At 33.7% G+C, this 18,096-nt stretch overlaps 1 long non-coding RNA gene across 4 annotated transcripts in view; it reads left to right on the top strand.

The window, feature by feature from the left end:
* LOC145661996 (uncharacterized) overlaps positions 1–18,096 on the top strand; it is a 190,124-nt gene that overhangs the window by 81,864 nt on the left and 90,164 nt on the right. The window lies entirely within an intron of this gene.

Raw genomic sequence — 18,096 nt, 5'->3', positions numbered from 1 at the left:
CGGGATCATCTTTAAACTTAGGTAAATACTCGATAATTTTCCGTGTAAGGTGGTCTTTTAATTTAATTGTTTCTACTTCCCTATGTCTAGTTTCACGATTATTATGTCTAAAATTTCTGTTGGTAATGAGCTTAACGTGAGTTTCGTCGCTACTGCTAACTTTACTATGTTCAGTATAAGCTGATTCACTGTTAGGTTGGTATCCAGTTCTAACATGAATGTCACGATCGATATTAGGTTCCGATTCCCGTGATTTGTTTTCGATTCTTTCTACCTTTTGGTATACTAACGCCAAATCGTGTCCAATTTCTCCTATTTCACGCTGTTCTAATTTAATTTCGGCGTTGTTCTCGAAAGCCTGTCCATTTTTAACTTTAACGTGATAATCTAACTGTCTAATCTCTTGGTAACACATCTGAAGTGACCCTTCGTTCTTTCGAACCTGTTCTTTTAAATCTACGACTTCGTCGTGTATTTCGTATAAGTGACTTTCAGTTTCTCTGTGCGCTACGGGACAACGTTCTTTATTAGCGTTACAAATGGTGTGATTAGTCTCTACCTGTCCAAGTGTTAATTCTAATCTTTCGGATATACCCATTAAATCATTTGTGTTTTGGTTACTTTCATTCCCAGGGAATGTACATCGCGGACTATAAGTTCTATGTTATCTCTATTCTGCTGAATAGCTACTGTATTACGTTCAATTCCCCTCTGAACTCTTTCAATATTTTGATCTACTTTAGTCTCTAACGCTTGTATTCTATCGGCTATTTTTGTAGTTCCCTCATCGCATTTAATTTCGACTGTTTCTATTTGTACATGTAACTTAGCAAGATTTTCTTCCTGACTATCTAATTTTTCTCATTTTTCTACAAAGTTTTCCTTGTTCTCAATCTGTGCCTGTTCTTGCCTATCTAATTTTTCTTCGGTTCTCTGAAAATGTTCTCTATTATCAACTTGTATTTGTTCAAGCATCTTAAGTATGTCAACTTGTTGGTGAGCCATGATGAAAATACAATTACTAATCGCAAATAATAAATGTACCTAGAACTCAAATAAAATACATATATTACAGAACACTATATGGGTAGGAAAATGCTAAGTTTCACTATTATTATTTATATTGGGCCAACCTGTAAAATGAAAATATGATTTAAAAAATTTCATATTCCAATATTATTAGTACTTATTCATATATAACTACTGTATCCATGCACAAATCACTGGCGGTCTTGGCTCGTGTCCCCATTCGGACGCCATTAAAATGACTACCTACCGTTTCCCTTGGGTGCCGTTCCCCGAAGAACTCCCTAAGAAAACAGCTGATAACAATTCTGGTCCTGGCTCATACTCTGTTTGGGCGCAGATTGATAACATGGAAATATGACAAGTGATTTGACATGAGCCACGTTGGTACTTTTGAGACTCAGGTTGTATAATACTTACTTTCACGTATGCACACGCATACATATACGCAACTGGCAAGCCGTTTGCTCGCAGGAATTCACACACACATGAATGAAGACAATAATATTTATTTAGATAAATTCCTATTTATTGAGTATGAATATGTGTGGGTACGGAACGGAATAAGGAATATATAAATATATAAAGACACACAAAATTTTCACTCTATAAAGCTAAATGCTCAAAAAGAAGGAATTGCACTGAGGCAATCGAATAAACGAAATGAAGAATAAATTCTTAACACTGCATGGCAAATGTAGATATGCGCACACTTTTACGAACACTAGAAACATAGCCCTTGCTTAAATATCATTTGCACTATAAATTGACACTTCGCACTGAGTCAAGACTTTCACTTTGCAGTAATGGCAAGGGGAAAGGGGAAATGTTGGATAAACGCTGGTCAACGAAGTATTTTGACTCCAAAAGACACTACATATCTCGAAGGTATCTATTTGTCCTTTTACTTCACATTCTATATATTAATGTCGCACCAAGAAGTTTTTCGTACAATGACTTCTTGCTATCACTTCTTCTTATATCTAACACTTTAGGTAACTCCTTGCTTCTACTCACTCTTGGGAACAACCCGTTTCGACACTTAGGGTTGACAATGCACTCTATCAAATAATAAAAAAAATGTTAATGTTTTCTGCATTCATACGCAGTGCCAATGGGTCGATGTTATAATAGAGAACATTGGCAACATTTGATTTGGTCCCGTGAGAAAGAAGCTTGGAAAGAATAGTCAAAAAAGTGTAGTAGTCTAAATCGATAAATTCTTTCCATGGTTCTAGGATTTTTATGTACTACTGTTATACGTGAAACAGTTCAGTGCAAAGGAGCGAACGATGGTTATTGTGTGTATGAGTCATTCCACCTACGACTCCTGCAGGATATGAACACTTGTTCTCACGGCAGGAAGGATGACGTAACAAGAGTGCGTGAGAACATAACAAACTCAATATCATTTCCACACAATATCAACTTCGTATCCAAAAATATTCCCAATCTTAATAAATGTTGTTAAGAAAAAAGTATTTGCGGAACAATCATGGTGACGAAGACTATAAGTTGGAAACTATTTTAGGGAAAGAAAAAAAATAAGTTTGCTGCGACGAAAAACACTGTCTAGACTATAAGAGTTGCATTGAAAAACAACAAGTTCTTTGTTCTATCGTGAGAAATGATAAGAACGGACGAAGAGCACCTGCATACACAGAAAGAATTGAAGTTCTCACGAAAAGGAAAAATAGCTGTTCGCTTCTATGAGTAAAATAATAATTTCGTTGCACGAATAAACGTTAAAAAGAAATAGACTGGTCCTTCAAACACATAGTTTTGTGGCCGGGCAGACAGTCACATGATCTTCCACTCTTCTTTTATATAAGAACTCTAGTAATTTTCTTCTTAAAATAACATGAATATGCATTTTATCCAACACTTTGATTTCCGGTTAGATTTCAGTTTAAGTGAAGCTCGAAACGTTGATTTCCTTCTGCTTTTCTTCTTTTAACATTTAGTATATGAGAAGCGAGTTTCCATCTTGTTCATCCTTATTTTTTTATGTTACTCTTTAGTTAAGCACACCTACGTTATAGAAAATGTCATGTTCCTAATTAAAAGAAAACACTAAAACAATAGACGAAATTTATTTTTTCGAGTTTAACGCTCTATTTATATGATCTTTAGACTAAAGTTGACGAATGATCAAGGCAAGTGAATGATGATAGATGAATTGGTGGTTTGAGAAAGTGGGAAAAAGGGGAGTGCATTGAGAAAATTCCTGGAAGTGATATTGACCCCACTTATTTAGTTGGTAGGGGATCGATCCAGGGACCCCACTCAACAGAAGTGAGTTCTCTACTACCGAGTCTCTATGACAATAGCAACGCTGAAAATAGTATTAATGTTATAGACGTGACCTTGTAGTGTGCAATGATAGTGTTTCTTCTTTCATATCACGCAACCGTGGTAAGCACCGTACAATTATAATTGAAGCGTTTAGAGTATAAAGTGTTATGTTACATTTTTTGGTACGCTGCATTCTGGCTTTTCATGCACATATTATATGTTATTTATACTACATAACACATTATTTAGTGAATCCTCGTCTGAGTAGATATATTTAGAAACGAAGAAGGCGGAATGTTGACAAAAGTGTGAAAGTCAATTTTCCCGTCATATTCACTATTTTAGATAGCACCTCTGTTCTCTGAGAGCTTCGATTTTCATTAAAGGCATTCAAGCAAAAAAAGGAAAAACAAACAAATAAATAGAGAAAGAAAGAAAGAAAATAAACCAGTTGTTCATAATACTGGTTCCATTGTGGCTCCATTTGTGGTGACCACATGTACTATTTTTTTCCCGTTGGCCGCAGTTTGAACGTCGGTGTTCAGAAGCAGATACGAATACCAACTGAGAACACCTGTAATAGTTGGGTAGTGCTGTAAAATCATTTCGCCAATATGTATTTGTTGTATAGTGGTTTAAATAGGAAAATCGTTTCGTAGGAAAATTTTATAAAAATAACTGTATTTACGTATAATTTGTAATTCGCAGAAAAATATTCTTCCAGTTGTATAAACTGTATCATGTTACAGTGTTCATATTTACATCGAAGTTTGTAGGAGCCACTACAATTGGTTGGAAGCGTCAGTCGGATCTTTCTTATACGTGGATGTTTAATAGTATGACTAATGAGTATCATAAATAATAATGATTATATTGATTCAAATGAAAAAGATACTGATGCGAATTGTACTTCAGTGATAAATGGTTAGGATTCTAATACTACAGATTGTTAAAATGGAAATTCACGATCTCTTAAATATTACTCCATTACTAGTTACACGTAAATAATACAATTCTGAAAAGATATCATTTAAGACATTCTGTAAGATCCTATTTAAAATAAGCAGCTTATGGTGTTCTTATTTCATCTTTACACTTACGGATATTATATGATAAATAAATTGTTATATAATTCCAGGAATATAACATTCCTTACTTATCCTTTATTTGACCATATATTTTTTTCTGGAAACTTCAGTCTCCTCGTACATTGGAAGATCTTTGTTCGAGTCCATTTCGAATATACAGAGTGTTTCAAACCAAAACCGACAATTTTTAGGAGATGATTCTTTTCACTAAGATAGACCAACCTGGGTGCACAAATGACTCCTTTTAGAGCTGTAGACTACTGAATGCATGAAACAATGAACTTTAATATCCATAACTCCAAAACCAACTGTTGTCAGCTCAAGACTTCGCTTAAGAAATACTATGTATCCTAAGTTTCAGAATCCGCAACTACTTTATATAGGTAGTTGGTGAGTACCGAAGAACAACTCCCTTGATAAAAATTGGTGCGTGAGAACCACAGAATTCTGAAACATATATTTTTGGGTATCACACATATTAGTTCCTATGTGAAGTCTTGCTCCAACTATAGTAGGTCCCATACTATTGAACTATGAGCATTTACACTTCTATACTTTCATGTTTTCGCAACATATACCTCCGAAATAAAGGATTTATGCACCCAGCCTGATCTATACTTTTGTGTAACCTTGGTGTCAGAAATCACCTCTCAAATCTGTCGATGTGGTTTTGAAACACCCTGTAATACTATTATTAGCATTGTTACAGTCTACAAAGTCTGCCGTTTTTACAATGCAAAGGAAGTTTCTCACTTCTGTTCCCAGTGACAATGCTGAAGTCTAATCATTGGGCAGTAAGTACGTTACAGTATGTAACCTGTGATGCGTACACAGAAGGGAAGCTGACCGAAACATGCATTTCAATTACTTTAATCATGCTGTTCGTATGAGTTTCCTAGGCATAAAATAATTTTCGTCATGGAAGTATCTAATTGGAAAACTAATTTTTGTTCATGAATTGAAACATATATTTTCCTCTGTAGATAAGAAAAAACAATTGCGCACTTTTCTTAATATAAACAGCATTGATTACTTTGATCCATATTTCATGTTCATTGTTTCTATTTTCAAATAATTAATATTTTTTCAGAGTTCTTATAATGCTTCATTGGTTTACTTTCCATGTACATTATACATAAGTTATCTCATTTTTATCAGCATAATTTAACATTCTACTATTTTAAAGTAAATTATTTAATCTAAATTCAGTAATAAATGAAATATCTTTCACAACATAGAGTTACTATATAATACTGATGTTTCATCAAATGTAACACTAAATGTAAATTGGAATGACGAATCACGCATTACAAAGGCTTCATAGTTTTACATCAAATTGAGGAGATGTATATCCATAATTTAGTTTATCCATAATAATATACCTTCAATTACATTATTTTAGACTGATCTCGCACATTATTTTATATAAAGGGTGCTTGGAAACAACACCGTCAACATTTGGGAGGTGATTCCTGACATCATGATGAGACAAAAAGTATAGCTTACCTGAGAGCACCAATGCTTCTTTTCGAAGTTTTAGGCTGCCTAAAACATGAAAAAAATAAATTTTAAAGGTCCATAGTCCATAAGAGTCCATAAAAAACTATGGGACCTACCGTAGTCGGGTCAAGACTTCTCTTAGGAACTAGTATGTGCTCTATCCAAATATACAAGTCTCAGAATCCTCAGGTACGCACACAGCAACTCCTATACAGGGAGTTTGGCTACGTCCATTTAATTTGAGGTACTCACCAACTATCTCTATAAAACTGTTGCGGAACTACCGCAGGATTCTGAAACTCCGAAAGGAAGCATTTTTGCACCCAGGTTGGTCTATATTTTTTGTCTTATTTTTGTGTCAGGAATCACCTCTCAAACGTTTTCGGTGTTGGTTTGAAACACCCTGTATGTATATATTAGGGTGTTCCTTCTTTAGGGTAATTTTGTGTTGCGACACGAACAGTCGCTAAATGTATTTTATGTGACCGTAAGCACGCATTAGTAAAATAACAGCTCCCTACGATAACGTTAATCCGTGCCGACTTGACGACAAAGTCATGAAATGACAATTCCGCATTATAATATAATGTAGAATGTCAAACTGTAATAACGGATGAACTACAAGAGGCAGAGAAAATAAACTTTGCAAGAAGCAACTAGAGAAAGGGCGACGTCTGACATTGTATTGACGAACGTTACCGGATGAACAGTGTTGTCAATCTAAGATGAAATTTTGTTTCTGTAAATGGAATTCCCTAAATGGAGAACATTATTGGAAGCAATAATGAAAAGAAAGACAAAAGGGATGCTACGCGCAGATCAGTGTTGCAAACTTTTCGACAAATGACGCGAAACATGTGTTAAATGCAAACGCCATGTCGCACACAGCTACTAAGGTACTAATGTTTTGTACTTCTTAAATTAAATACTGACAAGAACTGTTTACACTGACTCCAAGTCTAGGAGCGTCTGTTGAACAGTGCTGCCATCAACAGAAGAGAAACGTTGAGTGTGGAAAAGACTACAAAAACTCGTAAGACCATACGTCACTAGTGCAGTATGGAATAAAACCTACAATTAAAGGCGGTAGAGCGTGAGGAGCAGTACCCTGGTTATGTGAGATCGATAAGTCACGTACTGACCGAGATATTCGGTATCTAGTTAAAGCTGAGAAGTAAGGTTTTTAAAGGATGGCAACACTGCATACTCTAACTAAGATTGAAATTTAACGTGTTTCACTTTCCTTATGAAAAAGGCTGCGTTCACTATCTCTTTTGTTTTTATTTTCATTGTTGCTTTCAATGCTGATATCCAATTTAGTTCATTCCATTTACCAAAACAAAACATTTTCTTGGGTTGGCCACACTGTTCATCCGGTGATGCTCATCAATATACGGGTAAGTGTCCTTCTCCCTCTAGTTGCTTCGTGCGAAGTTTCGTTCCTCTGTCTTTTTTTTGGGGGGGGGGTTCATGAAAGACCATTGACATTATTAGCGTAAGAGGTACACTGAATATGTCAGTATTCAGCCTCTAACTGCCAGCGGATAAAGAACATACAGCTTCAGTTTCAAATAGAGAGTAGCTTATTTGCATTACTGTAACTTAACAAGAGCTATTCTTCGGTCCTCCTCAATCGATATTTCTAATCTGCGAACCTTTCAACCATGAAAGCCTACCTGGATGATACCACAATGAAATCGATCATTCGAGGAAGAAAGAACATAACGACGTCATAAGCAAGAACTGGATTTTTATAATACAAGGAAAAAGTCGTTTTGTTAGCGCGGCTATTACTGACCCTATAATCCCGATTGTCTGGTTGAGAACTGTACGCTTTTCTCCGCCTCATCTGGACTACTTCTATTTTACCATTACAGTCACATCCAAGTTAATTATTCCGCGATAACACACACTTGACTTGGATTCGGTTGTTATGTTACGAAATTGAATCTACTCTATTTCCGTTTCTGAGTTTCTAGTGATTGTTGTGCCGTTGAAAAGTGACCATCCATTTAGGTACAAACAAAAGTATTTCGTGTTAACTTTGTAAATGGCAAGCTACGAATCAGTTCAAAATATGCACTAGAACACGCCGTTTGTCATGGACTTAATGTCATGTACTTATTGTATATAAGCCTACGTAATTGCCAGTAATAATAATAGTAATAACAGAATATCCTTTCCAATGAAAGAGGTCTTCATTTCTGCGATTTTTTAATGTTAAGTTATATTTTAGTGATCGAGGAAATTGATGGGAGTGTTCAGGTTGTAGTTCTTCTCTGCTCTAACCACCATCAGTAAATTATTAATGAAAATACTCACAATGATAAAAAGCTTGCCCCTCGGTACAATGGCATTCACTGTAAGTATCTTGATGCGTTTATTTGGAGAGAAAGTCCTCGTTAAATATATATTTTTTACTGCTAGAAAAACCAATTTCATCATCTAATAATCCCTTTTCATGTTCTAAAATTTAAGTTTATTTGTATTGGTTTTAGAATACTTTAAGTGTTAGTCGAAATCAAATCAAACTTTTTCGAAATCCGTAAATACACAAGTCATAGGCATATTTTTATAAAACGTCTGGAAGGAAAAGAGCATACATGTAGATTTGTAGTTCACAAGTTTTGTAAACTTTTAGGAATTGGTGCTATACTAGATGTAACCGACGAACCCCGTCAATGCAAAAAACATTAATTGTTTAGAAACTATAATTTTCAAAGTATCTTCTTTTTTGAATTTATTATTTCATATTTTGACGCGTAAATAACTTGCAGTATTATGATACCAGAGAACTTGTATATATTTAGTTTTCTTTGCGTTTATATATAACGTATGTCTCTGCAAGTGTTTAATAACCCTTTCCTTTTTTCTCTTTTTTTCTTCTGCTATAATCCCTTATATTTTTGCCACCAGTATACGCCATAACCTGGCAAATACCTTTCAGCTCCAGGCTGCGATTGCTGTCTTTAATTTTTCTCTAGCATATTCTCGAAGAAAGTTGAATAATAATGTCGAAAATGTAATACCAATTTTCAGTACCGATTTGACGTAAAAGCTTGTTAGACTTGTTTCGTTACTCACACTTTACTTTTCCCGATGCGAATCGTGGATCTCTCTAAAATCGATCAATCGAACGCTAAATCTCTGGTAGATAGTTGATCGATTTCGCCTACATCTGCACCGTAAGTATCGAATAATTTCATCTCCGCATAGGATCAATCTTGCTAATAGGATGCTTGAGAGGATTTTTAAAATGCTGACAGAAGATAAATGACTCGAAAATTGTTACAATCGCTTTTATAGTCTTTCCTCTGATTTGAAATAATAATTTATTTTTTTCACTCTTGTTACGATTCCTCCTAATTCCAGATAGATAGAATAAGTTTGTATAACTTGTTCCACATTTTTTGTCCTCCATCCGAATTTAACTCAGACGGAATGGAAAGAAAAGGAATGAAGACATGTGTTGAACTGTATGATACGTTTCCAGTGTTTGAAAGGCAGGCTGTTGTAAATGTTGTGTTTAGTTTCAGGTAAGTGGTGTATATGTTTTTTTAAAGTTTGTAATTTGTTTATTGGGAAAACTTTGTTTAAATATTAATTTAGATTTTGAGATGCCGTTCTTAAGAACAAGAACACCTTTACAAAAAATAAAATTTGTTTCGTAACAAAAGATGCTGTAGATAGCATATAACGGTACACAGCAGGTAATTCATTAATAACTTTTTAAACCTTGGCATTAATCACTACCAGATAAGTTACTTTTAACTTTGTATAGATAACAAAATCAAGTCAGTATAAACATATCAACTGGTGTATTCTTTCAAACCACAGAATTCTTTGTTGAGTTCTACATCCAGACATTTTGAAAACGATCATATTGAAATAACAAGAATCTTTTGTGTGCTTTTCAGTTAACAACGCCATGAATGATGATAGCATCTAAGAGACTTGCAGAACGGAAATTACACAAGTGCTCGACAGAGTAAGTAATTTTATTGTTAAGTAACTAATTTAATATTTAAGAGATTTTAGTTGCCATTCCATGTTAGAATTATGTAAATATGATAATACTGTTAAGAACAAAAATTAAACGTAAGTTGAACACTTAAAGGAAACACTGAAAACGAAATGACGAAGCATATTATATTTACGCAGCTTTCATTGACACCGTAAAACTTAAATGTGTTATTGTAAATTGTACTACTACAATGTAAGAAAAGAATTGAAAAGTGATCAAGTACTTGTAAACAGGATGAGAGAAAAAAATAAGTCATAAGTATTAGTAATGGAAAATACGTGAAAATATGACACACGACAAACAGGGTCAAAATCATAATTAACAATATTATAAGCAGATACATCTGAAAATGAAAATTCAGGAATGCGCGAGGGTGAGAACTAGATACCATTCGAAAAATCACTTTTCAGATAGCAGTGAAGTATTCAGTGTTACTTTGATAGCATGTGGTTACTGAAATATAGCAAAAGTATACCAGAATAGAAAAAAGGAGCGCAATCAAAAGAAACAAATGAAATGAAATATCATTAAAAGAGGTTGAAGGGAATTGTATTAATTTAGACTTGAAGAGAATAATATAAAACATTAAAGATTGGACACACACCCTGTTTCAAAAAGAATGTACGTATTTTGAATGCATATGCTTATTAAACTTTAAGACATACGAATATGAAATTTTACACTCATATTTACAAACCCCTCAACATCAAATTACAGATGTTCAATATGTCCTCCATCAGTGACACGAACAATATCATATCCATACTCAAATTCCTCCTATGCTTGGGTAAGCATGTCCTGCGCCACTGGTGTTATGGCAGTACTTATCCGGTTCTTTAACTCTTCGAGGTTCTGTTGGAGTGGTGGTACATAAAAGTTGTCTTTAATGAAACCCCACAGGAAGAACTAAAAGGTTGGCAAATCCGATGACCGTTGAGGCCAGCTAAGACATGCTAAGTCGCCAGGTCCTTGACGACCAATTCAACGGTTCGGTAGAGTTTCATTCAGATATTCAGTCACTTGGCGACTCCGTGTGCACCGTCTTGTTGAAAAATGAAGTGGTCTTCGTACACCCTTTGAAACAAACAGTTTTATAACATAGCGAGATACTGCTGAGTATTAACCGTGTATCCATTAAAGCAGAATGGGCCGTAAACAAATGATCCGGATATCGCAAAAATACACATTGACTTTGAGCGAATCTTGTATATGTTCAATGACTGCATGTGGATTCTGTAGGCCCCAAATTCGAACATTTTGTTTCTTTACCTGACCAATAACACGAAAAGTCTCTTCATCACTGAACACGATGCGTTGTGCAAAAGTGTTATCATTGTCAATAGCATCCAGAATCTCGATACAAAATGCCACACGTTTGCTTTTGTCGTCAGAACGGAGAGCTTGTAACAGCTGTAATTTGTACGGCTTCATAACCAACCTCAAAACGCGCCAAATTGTTGTTGACAGCACTTGTAACTCTCGACTGGCACGACGAGTTGATTTTGAAGGACTACGTTGGAAAGGAGGAAGATCTCGTGCAACATTTTCTTCAGGAACACGACGGCAGCCAGAATTCATTCCTTTACACAAACATCCTGTATCTAGAAACTGACTATCTTTATTCTAAACTTCAATATTGCCTAACCAACTTTCCGTTTATCTCCTCAAATCACATTATCTTTCCTTGTAATTTTTAACCTTTCTTCATTCGCCCATTTTATACTAAGGTGAGTTACTCACTTGTTTGTGTTTCCCAATCACATGAATGTTGAGTAAATGAGGCGCCAAGTATCAAAAGCCGTCAAATCCATTTTTCACCAAAATTGAGTTATAAAGGGTGTTAATGAACTATAAAGGCAAACTGTAAGAGGTGATTCCTCACATCAAAATAAGACAAAAGGTTCAAATGGACCTGTGGTGAAAAGTGTATAGCTTCAGAACTAAGGCTGTCAAAAATTCAACAGCTAAATTTCAACAGACTCTATTTTGATTTCTAGAAACTTTGGATGGTGGCCCTTATCAGCGTAAAGGAAGCTACTAATGCATAATCAGAATATTTTGCCAATTTTCAAATGGCGTACAGGATATCCCCTACAGGGTGTAATTATCAGACATGTTCTTTATATAAATTTCAGATGTACCCTCATTTCAAGGAGAGTCCAAAGGAGGCAGAAGACAGGCCTTGACAACAATGGACATACATTGCTTCGGAGGATAGTGTTAAGAACACGCAGCTCCATGATCTTTTGTGTTCGGAATAACGTGTGATGCTATATATTTCATGTTTTCTTCACTTATAAGCGTGAAAGAAAACATCGCAACATGCGTTCTTTTCAAATACGAGAGACGTTGCTGCTGACGATCCTTAACACTTCCGACATTGCGCCAAATGATTCCATGTTCACTGCTATCAACACTTATCGTTTCCTTACCCATGAACTAATCATAAATCCAGAGCATATCTTAAAATTCGGTTGATTGCATGTCTGGGAATTTTACCCTACAGAGAATACTCTGTACACCAATTGAAAAATATTGAAATATGCGTTTTTGGATTGCGTATGCGTGACTTCCTTTACGCTGATCAGAAACACCATCCACAGTCTCTCGAATTCGAAATAGAGCTTCTGAAATTTGGCTTTTTCGCGTTTTTAGCCAGCCCTAACTCTGAAACTAGGCGCTTTCCCCCATAGTTCCATATGAAGTTTTTCTCATATTTGAATGTAAGGAATTATCACTTACAGTTTGTCGGTATAGTTCATTAACACCCTATACATTGCTTGTTATATTTGATCTAAGTGAATTCCGCGGACACAAAATTTTGTTTAAAAACTTAATATTTCATACTAAAAAACTAGTTCAAATATGGGATTTTGTACGCGTGTATATGGAACTTCACTGCACGCTTTGCGAGATCACTTAAAACTAAGCGAAATGGATGTGGCGGATTTTGATACTATTCCTCTCAAATATCTGATATATTCTAACATGTTTATGTACTATTTTCAAACATAACTTTACACCAACGTTTGCTAAATTTTTGTGTGCAATAAAATAAAAGAATTAAAATATTATCTCACTTTTCCTTCTTGATATTTTGTTACAATCAAATCCCTCCTGGAAGCACTTCCGGAGTACTTCCAATTACTTTTTTGTAGTGCAGATGCCGATAAGGATAAAAACCATCAAAACCATCAAATTGTTCAATGATATCATTGACATAATATTTTGTATTCGCTATATTTTGAATTGTTTCTATACCTTAGTCTTTTTAATGTAATTCAATATAAAAGTTTCACAATTTTGTTTTCGTATCTTACTAATCTTTGCTTTTCTACTCTTTAGCCAAACCTTAATCAAGTATCTTCATCTAATGCAAGAAATTGACACGATTGCAAATACCCTTTATAGCACACCAGTACCGACTATAATTGAGTATCAATAAGCTTATTGGTGATGAGATTATCATTATATATTAGGATAACTAGCACTGAGTGTTGTAAAAATGTGTTAGGCCACTTATACGTATATGATAAAGAAAATTGAAAGCACATCTGTAAGGAAGAACAAGGTAATCATGTTAATTCGCAAAAACGAATTACTTCATCGCACAAAATCTAGAAATTTAGTACATTCTTCATTATAATAGGTTTTTTGGTTTTAATTTGACTATGTAGCTTGGAAAAGTAGGTAGAAAAGCTGTCTTTGAAAAAAAAAACAGACTCATAACATTGTAAACAGATAATATACAAGAATTTTACACCAAAAGAAACTACTGATCCAATCCCGGTTTTTATATGGATTTTGTAGCGGACAACCCCGTACGAGTAGGATTTCGAAATGCGTTTATTCTTTCCATCTCACTTTTCATTTATTTAACCATCTCCTTATACACTTATTGAAATTACTAACTAGAACAACAGTAGACCATTAAATGCTTTTATCCTATCTACAAATTCCAAGATTGTTGTATTGAAAACCATTTTAAAATAGCTTCAATATCTACAGAGATCTAACGGTTTCAGCACTTGATGTCCAAGGCGAACTTAGGTGTTTCTTGCACAAAGCTCTCCCAAAATTTAGAATGCCTCCTACATCAGTCCCCTTTGAAGTAGATCTTTAAAATTTTACAGGTGTGTTCTGTTTGAGTACCACAACACATATACAAATTTTGAGGAAAATCTAAAAAAAATATGAAAAAATTTGGTGATTTCATCTGGAATGGCACCTTTCTTATTCCTTACTTCCGCTACCACGTCAATGAAAGAGAAGAAAGATTCTCTTCAACAGTAGATGTTAAGTTTATGACCACTAATATCCTAATAATCTTCCTACCAGAAAATGGTTTATATCTGCTCATCTGATGTATTCAAATAAACATTTACCAATTTTCTGAAATACTTTTGCATAATCTAAACTTCTGTAAGAGTTCTTTTAATTTGGATGTTATACTGAATTTTAATGATATTAGTATCTTATAAACATTAATTTCATAATTTAATATGTGATTTCTCATCTTTAGATTACCAATTTCTGCATTAAATGTTAAAATGTAATTTATAATGCTACTATTTGATTACAGGATACGGTACACAAGTCAGCTACAAAACATAAAACACATGCTGGAAAGACATGCACACTGACAAGATATAGATGCAATCCTAGCTCAACAGGACACAATTAGCGAAACAGTCATAATGAAAGACACAGCATACATTTTCCAGAAAAATGCGAAGAAATTAAAATTAACAAAAAAACCATGATAGTGATTGTTTTGCTTTCTCACATACAGACATAACTTAAACTGATATATATTGTAATATGATACAAAAATAAATAATAATATTTTTGTTTTAGTGGTTATCAATTAAGCGTTATTTCTTATCAAGCATAAGTTACACTGTTACCTAACACTGAACGTGACATTTTCCTATAAAGTTCCAAACTTAATAGTGCTGCTTTACAGGAATGTTAGTGAATAAGCTGCTTCATACAGAATGCAATATGACAAATCGAATCCGAAATATGTAAAATAAACGAACACTTGCAGGGCTAGAGAGGAAGGAATACAAAATACACAAACAGGTTTATATATATATATATATATATATATATATATATATATATATATATATATATATATATATATACCCTAGCTGAATGGCAAACATAAAGCCACAACCAATCTATAATATAGCTTGCATTATCTTCTGATACTCTGGCCCCTGAGCATTTTCAATGTTGCTCCATGTATTTTGAGATCGAAAACATATATTTGTGTACTTGCTACATGAAATAATACATCTTGTACTTCTTATATACTTCAATATATGTACTTCATATATAAATATAAATGATAAAAAATAACTTTCAATAAAACCGCCTTGGTCACAAGACATATCCCATTAAATGACACCTGTTTGAAACGTAGGACTCTTACTTATTACGCTGTCATTAACTGTAAACATGGATTTATTGCGATATTGTCTTCGAAGACAGAATAAATATTGATTTGATTAATGAAAAATACAAATATATATTTAATTTCAGAAGATCGTAAACCAATTCGTACAAAGGATACAGAATATCAATTAGAAAGAAAGTAAAATAGAGGTGCTACATCGGTTACAAAATACCAGTTCTAATAACAAATATCGCTAAATTAAGGGCAATAATATTTCATAATAATGAAGAATATGAGCCGTAATAGGAAAACTTCCATATGAAGTTTTAACATTTGTGGAAATTCCCTTTATTCAAATAATGAAATTCAAGTGTTGCACATTACTTATAATTTTTGTTAAACACAGAAGTACTTTACAAGAATATAAACCTTTTCAATTAACTATTTTCCTGTAAACACGACAAGCACTAAGAGAAATAATTTCTTACTTCTTTTCTTTTTATAAGAACATTTAGCATCCCTTTTCAGTACCGAGGTGATATGAGAGGTGAACGTACAGTGCAAGATAAAATCTAAATCACTATAAGGCGTTCAAATTTCAATCGTCTCTTAGCAGAAATCTTACTTCACCGTTCACCAATCTGTGCCTACTAACCACTGGGCCTATGAACAGTGTTAGTTATTTTGTAAAAGCACCAAACAGATTACCTTTACTTATGAGGGATTTTTGGATTTTAAAACGTATACCAATTTGGATAGTCTACTTCAACTTAAAGTGACCTCTGGACATTAAATAAGTAACTCCACATATTATTTCCACATATTCTCATAATAAACGTAATGGAAATTGAAACATTTGGACACATATAAGAACCTAAAATAAAATTCCAATGTGTCTTAGAAATATTTGGACACAAATAAGATCCTAAAATAAGACTCCAATAGAAAATACACTGAGAATACTCCATTTTGTATACATATTTATGTACTCTATTTTCTCAAATCTTTTAGCAAATCACGATAAGAAAAATAGTGATGTCCAATCACTATGAATCCTGTATAACATTCAAACTGCACACATTTGTTTGTAGCCGTATATAATCTGTTTTTAAGTATTGTAAGTTATTAAATCTATGTAACTACATCTATGCAATTTTCAGAAACACATTGTTGGAGGTGCAAATGTACTTAAATCAATATCATACTTTGAAAGAGGGTGATGCTCTTGAATGACAATACACATACACACAAAGGAAATTTTTATTCGAAACTTTTTCACAATGTTTACTACGTGATAAAAGTGTGGTTTTCCACAGGGTTCAAAGCGTGAAACTTGAACTATTTCAACGACACAACATTAGAAATCAACGCTATGCCGCTTCAGCTCCTCTTTGATTCCCATCATTACTCCCTACGCTACACTCCTCAAAATTATGACATATTTGAGAGGAGTAAAAATACAAACTGCAAGCCAACACTAGTCTACTCTGAACAATTTACTTTTCTCACCATCCATTCTTCAATCAAAATCGTTACTTTAAGAAGAGGAACCAATTTTTGTCATATGTAAGATCTAACGATGACCTCATATTAATCTCAAAGTTTTAAGTAATTTACGCCTGGATTTGTGAAACCTCCTGTTTTGATAACAAAAATATATTAGAGTAAATATGAAAAATATTCGAAACGACGAGCTGATTACAAAATAGCACTTCTTAAAATATATTGACGTTTCTACTCTCTAACAATCATCGTTAAAATAGAAAGTAATTGATTTCTTCTACTCCCGGTTTGAATCTAGCATTACAAAATAATTGTTATAATGTTCAATCAATGCCAAACAGAAGCAGCTTACCGATATTTCCTATTATATTTGCCTTATGTAGCCTACTAAAACCGGAAATGTTAATGGATTTCTGTCACTTTTGGCTTTATTAGACAAGGGTGGAAAAGAAATGTATTTTAGGACGGTTAAAGGATTACAAAAAACGCTTCTTCACTATTAATATTTTTCCTCTACAGCTATCAGGTTTCAAACGAAAATTACTTATTTCTACCACGTCCGTTAGATAAATTAGCACCATTAACGAAGTTTTTATAACACCTTTGACGCTCTACGTCCCGGCTATAAATAATAGTGATTCGTCAACTGGTACTTAAGATTATGTATCTCCCGGACGAGTATACGGGAAGAGAGAATTCATACGCGCAGGAATTTTTGGTTAACTGGTTTCTTTTAGAAAATGAGAACATAGCAATAAAAAATAAGTTTCAATTGTATTTGTTTTCAAAATACTCGTACTGTGCTCAAAATTGAACTTAAAATATAAAGAGAAATCAGCACAGTATGTATACTACTTTATGCAATAGATTTAGGTCAAGACACGACTTCTTTCATTCTTAGAAACTGCCAGAATTAAAAGAAAACTTAATATTGTTTATGGGTTTTCTTTTGAAATCTATGAAATATATCAGAAGCTTTAGTAAAATTGTAAGATAATTAGTGCAAATTCTAGCAAAAGGTCCTTTCTGTCAATATGCATATATATTGTACTAATATTTATGAACAAAAACTTAAGCACTCAGCTAGTCATTTCGATAGTCGCCAGTATCTACTGAGCTTTGTTATACCATCTTCAGCAATTCCCGGAAATATGGAAATTTACATAACTAGTTAATATTCCTTTTGTTTTAAGTAAAATGTGAAGTTTTCCAATTATGGTACTTCAATTAAACATTTTTCATATTTTGTTACAAAC

The sequence above is a fragment of the Thermobia domestica genome, chromosome 10, assembly GCF_964235325.1.
Source record: "Thermobia domestica chromosome 10, izTheDome1.hap1.1, whole genome shotgun sequence".
NCBI classification, from domain to species: Eukaryota; Metazoa; Arthropoda; class Insecta; order Zygentoma; family Lepismatidae; genus Thermobia; species Thermobia domestica.
The sequence above is the reverse complement of the archived record's forward strand: the minus strand, read 5'-3'. Positions and strand labels throughout refer to the sequence as shown.